The sequence below is a fragment of the Dromiciops gliroides genome, chromosome X, assembly GCF_019393635.1.
Source record: "Dromiciops gliroides isolate mDroGli1 chromosome X, mDroGli1.pri, whole genome shotgun sequence".
NCBI lineage: Eukaryota > Metazoa > Chordata > Mammalia > Microbiotheria > Microbiotheriidae > Dromiciops > Dromiciops gliroides.
Window position 1 is genome coordinate 76,040,760 of NC_057867.1, and position 5,768 is coordinate 76,046,527.

A 5,768-nucleotide genomic window follows, 5' to 3' on the forward strand; every position below is an offset into this window, starting at 1 on the left:
TGATATTCATTAAAGAAATTGGACTCTAGTTTTTTTTCTGTTTTTGCTCTACCTGGTTTAGGTATCAAAATCATATTTGTGTCATAAAAAATTTGATAGGACTTCTTTATCTATTTTTTCCGAATAGTGTATTTAGTATTTGGCGGAATTGTTCCTTACATGTTTGGTAGAATTCACTGGTAAATCCATCTGCTCCTAGGGTGTTTTCCCTTCAGGCAGCTCACTAATGGCTTGTTCAATTTCTTTTTCTAAGAGATGATTATGTAAGTATTCTATTTCCTCCTCTGTTACTCTGAGTAGTTTATTATTTTGTAAATATTCATCCATTTCACTTAGATTATCAGTTTTGATGGCATACAATTGGGCAAAATAAATCCTAACAATTCCTTTACTTTCATCTTCATTGGTGGTTCATTTACCTTTTCCATTTTTGATACTGGTAATTTGGTTTTCTTCTTTCTTTTTTAAAAAATCACGTTAACCAATGGTTTACCCATTTTATTGATTTTTTAAAATGAAACCAGCTCCTAGCTTTATTTATTAGTTCAATTTTCTAAAACTTTTATTAGTCTCTCCTCGGATTTTCATTTTAGTGTTTAATTGGGGATTTAAAATTTGTTCTTTTTCTAGTTTTTTTAGTTGCATGCCCAATTAATTGGTCTGCTCTCTTTTATCGAATCCCCCAAATTTTGGAATACTGTCTCATTGTTGTCATTCTCTTAAATGAAATTATTAATTGCTTCTATGATTTATTCTTCAATTCACTTATTACTTAGGAATAATTGTTTGGTTTCCAATTAACTTTTATCTATGCTTCCATGACCCTTTATTAAATGTAATTTTTATTTCATTGTTATCTGAAAAGGGTACATTTAATATTTTTGCTTTTCTGCATTTGCTTGTGAAGTTTTTATGCATAATAAATGTTTATGAAATTACAAGGTACAGCCAAGAAAAAGGTAAGCTCCATTCTATTCCTAATTTTCTCCAGAGGTCTATCATATCTAAATTTCCTAAGATTCTATTCATCTCTTTGACTTCTTATTTATTTTATGATTAGAATTACCTTACTTAGAGAGAGGAAACCTGAGGTCTCCCACTATATAAATTTTGCTATTTTTAGTGTACTTAGTATAAATTTTATTTTACTAATTTATTTTTAAATTTAGTATATTTAGTATAAATTTTACTATTTCCTCCTATAACTCATTTAACTTTTCTTTTAAGAATTTGGATACTAAGGGCAGCTAGGTGGCAAAGTAGATAAAGCACCAGCTATGGATTCAGGAGGACCTGAGTTCAAATCTGGCCTCAGACACTTAACACTTAACTAGCTGTGTGACCCTGGGCAAGTCACTTAATCCCAATTGCCCCAAAACAAAACAAACAAAAAAAGAATTTGCATGCTATGCCACTTCGCGTATATACATTTAATATTGATATTACTTCATTGTCTGTAGTTCCTTTTAGCAAGATGTGGTTTCCCTGCTTATCCTTTTTTAATTTTGCTTATGCTTTGTCTGAGAGCATGATTGCCTTTTTTTACTTTAGTTGATGCATAACAGATTTTGCTCCAGCCCCTTATTTTAACTCTTTCTATTTCAAGTATTTTGCTTGTTAACAATATACTTTTATCAAAACTTTTATAAAAGGTCTAGATATTTTTAGATCATTTCTATTTGTTTTTAATGGCCTACTTTTATTTACTCCATTATCCCACTTCAATACAAAATTATCTTGCTGTAACTTTATATAACTTTTCCCTAGTAGTACCTTCAATATAAGGTACTTTTCACCCTATTTTCCAAATGTCTTGCTTGTCCTTACTTCAAGTTAAGTATCCTACCATGTTCACACAATATTTTGACTAATCTTCATTGGGTCCTTTCTCTTAGGTTTATAAGGAACTGCTGCTCTCTTGTAGATCTCAGTTTTTTGCCATTCCTTCTCTGTGGGTTTCTTAGATCATATGAGAAAAAGGGAAAAGGTGAAAGAAATAATAGGAGGGCAAGATGTAACTATTCAACTTTCACTTTGCTTCATTTTTGTCTACCAAGGAGAATGTTCTTTAGATTGAGAAGGTTAGAACAAAAAAAAATTGTCAAGTATCTTGAGGCCGTATTTGAACTCAGGTCTTCCTGAATCCAGGGCCGGTGCTTTATATGCTGCACCCCTATCTGCCCCCCTAGAATGAAAATTATTAAGAGACATTTGGGAATCAGTAAGTGGGAGGTGGCTGGGTCAAGACAAAGGTCTTTCTCAATTCTAAGTTCCAGTGAAGATACTTTGAGTGATGAATAGGTTCAATGTTGGGATGGCAGTCACAGTGGAGGCTCCACTGCCATTGAATATCAGTAGTCAAGCCAACCTTGATAAGAGTGATATGTCTCTGGGTGGTATCATCAAGTTTAATAAGAAGGAAGAAAGAAAGCAGAATTTTCCTAAATTGAATATGAGACTTAAACATACTAGTACCCAAAAATTCAGGATGAAAACAGCCAGATGGGATCTATAATAGCAGACTGGTTTTGGTAAAATGGTTTGGGCCAAAGAGAAAGAATGAGCCCTGGAAAAAGACATTCTTACAGAGTTATCACTAGTCTGGCAGCTCAAAAAGCAAATGGGGTTCATAAAGGAATCAGCCTTATCAAGTGACCACCTCTAAGTCAGAAGAACATACAGCAATATTATCCAATGTTAAAAAGGAAGACAAAAAGAAGTGCAGAGGCCTAACCAGTTAAGTAGAAAGAATAATGTTCCAGGCAATTTCACTAAGAGTGGGACTAAATTAAATTGATAAAAAGATGATACACTCCAGGCAACCTTTCTTTTCAGAAGGTTCAGACCCAAGTGTACCCAGGACAACTGTTTAACAAATCAATAGGGAAAAGAACTCCTCAATGGCAAACTTTTACCACAAATGGAGGATTTTTGACTATATCCATTGACAATCCTAGAGCAATTCATCTTTCAGTAGATGGTTAACTCAAACTCCTATACCACCATTTCTGGTGCAAAGGGATCACCCTGAAGAGAAGATTCCTAAAGGAGTCCCCTTACAATTTGACATAAACTGTTGGAAAAAAGACTGGGGTGACCTTGAATCAATAATTAAGAATCCCAAAGAAACAAAGAACCACTCTTATTCAGAACTAAGGAACACTCTTTTTAACTGTGGGACTTGATCTTCTGTCAAAGGGACATTTTAGTGACAACTACTTGTTTGAAAAGTTGAGCTGACAGAAAAAAGCGTGCCACAGAAATTCCATGGAACTTTATTTTGATAATGACAACTTTAAATAAATCTTACTGCTTTTACTTTGGAATAGTATTTTCTTAATCTATGGAGACTATGCCAGGGAAATCCTGATCTATTCTTAAAGGTATCATTTAAAGTCTGAAAGAAGACTCTGCTTGGACTTAATTGTATGATAAAAATGTAGCATTCTTCTTTGTTTCCTTATGCGACACACATGTAACAGACTTGTAGAAGTTATTTCTGTAATAATGCTGTTGGGTATCTTTCAGTTAGGTTAGATCCTCCCACTGGAAATCTCTTTTTTTAAAGAGGTATGAGTCTATATCAGTCTATTTCTTTTTGTTTGGGTGTGTGTGTGTGTGTGTGTGTGTGTGTGTGTGTGTGTGAGAGAGAGAGAGAGAGAGAGAGAGAGAGAGGGGGGGGGGCAATTGGGGTTAAGTGACTTGCCCAAGGTCACACAGCTAGTGTCAAGTGTCTGAGGCCAGATTTGAACTCAGGTACTCCTGAATCCAGGGCCGGTGCTTTATCCACTGTGCCACCTAGCTGCCCCAGTCTATTTCTTTTATGATTAGCATTTGACATGGAATGAATTTCATCAGCAGGGGTACAAGAAAATCCATCAGGAAATTCAGAATTTCAATGTTTGCATGTGTATACCTGAAATTTGTTATATTTTCCTCAATCAAGGTGTTTTTTAGGCAATGGATCCATGAAAGAAGGTAAATATCTCATTAAACCCTTTTGCTTTTCTAAAATAATAAGCCTATAGTTACTATATTTTAGCAAGAAATTTGACTCCAGGCATTAGTCTCAGGGTGTTTAAAGGTTGTAAATGCATGTTTTCATAATTATCTATAGTGATAGGAAAGGAAAAGGGAAATGATTCAAATAATGGCTAGTTGAAGAGATGTATGATGGGACTTAAAGCTTCACATCTAGGTCATAGGTATTAACTAAACTAGTCATAGGCCTGAAACCTGTACTTATAATCAGGTGTTCAAATCATATTTTAAAATATTTGGTATAAATGGAATCTACCTTGCCAGAAATACCCTCAGTAAACTTAATATCCTTAAAATACAGACCTTTTCCTTCTAGGATATCAGATTTTACATTCAATAAACATACTGGAAAAAATGTCAAAGTGACCACTTAAAAAGAAAACAGCTTTGTACACTAGAACTTGTCAAATAGAAAACAATATACTAAATGGGGGTAAGCTGTAACCTCATTTTATACTTGTGACTTACTTCGTAATGTCCACACACTTACAGAGAGAAATGGTCATTTTATTTCAATTGGGGGGGGGTGGTCTGTTGCACCAAGAAATGTGCTTGAGGGATCTTTAGCCAGTTGTGTACCATGACTGATATGAGGCCAAAAAGGACAAAGGAACATTTCAACTACAGGCCTTCTAATTTCTAAATCTGACCTTTTTTTTTTTTGATATGTCACACATTTTAAAAAATGGATGATAGGGATTTTAGATCACATTAAGCATTTTGACTTTATTTTCCTATAAAAAGAAAATTTTCTCCCATCCCATCTCTTCTGTTTATCTTTCCTTCCATCTTCTGCCCCATCTAGATTTTTCCTTGGTCTCTTAGGAAGCAAGTGATAGAAAGCTATCCATGCCATATGTGTGCATAAACCAAAGAAGCCAGTATGACCAAGAGTAACTTCCTTTTTTATACTGACGAAGAATTATAGAGTCAGACATGGAATCCAAAAGTAAATTAAAATTGTTCTTAGGGCATTTCTGCTTTTAATAGAGACCAAGGCAGGCAGGTAGGTGGCAGAGTGAATAGAACACTGGCTCTGGAGTCAAGAGGACGTGAGTTCAAATCCAGCCTCAGACACGGCATTTTATAGCTGTGTGCCCTGGGGCAAGTCACTTAACTCCAATTGCCTCAGGCATCCATGGCCATCTCTCCAGTTGTCCTAATGTATATCTTGCCACTGGACCCAGATGGCTCTGGAGAAGAGAGTGAAGTTTGTGACTTTGGACAGCCCTCCCTCGCTTAAATCCAATTTACTGAAACTCATGACATTACCTCATGATTTCATGGTCCTCTTTGAGAATAAAGGAACAGCAACAACGAGACCAAAGACCCATTCTGAATCATTTTCATAGACACAAATCAATCCAAGAACAATGGGTTTTAAACTAAGGATGGCCCAGGTTGATTGACGATTTAAAAAAATGAAATAACCACAAACTAAGTACCAGATCACTGCCATAATCTTTTGTGGAAAAGTTTGAAAGGGGAGTAAGAATTCGTTTTATTTTCCTATAGCATAAGTATCCTCAATGATTCTACAAAAGTAATGTAGGTGATATTTTATCTTCAAATCCCTTATTAGATGCTGCCATAACTCTATCAAGCAACAGGACTGGCTTGGCTTTCTCAGGCTTTTTTGTCTTAATGCTTCTACAACATTACTCAGCCTAAAGTTTTCTTTTTAAAAGTACATGTTTCTATTTTCTACAACTAAGTTGAGTATTGAC

The 5,768-nt window shown here is 35.0% G+C and overlaps 1 pseudogene; it reads left to right on the forward strand.

Moving 5' to 3' along the window:
- The first annotated feature begins 2,314 nt into the window (after positions 1 to 2,314).
- LOC122733997 lies at positions 2,315 to 3,111 on the forward strand (annotated as a pseudogene).
- Positions 3,112 to 5,768: the final 2,657 nt, after the last annotated feature.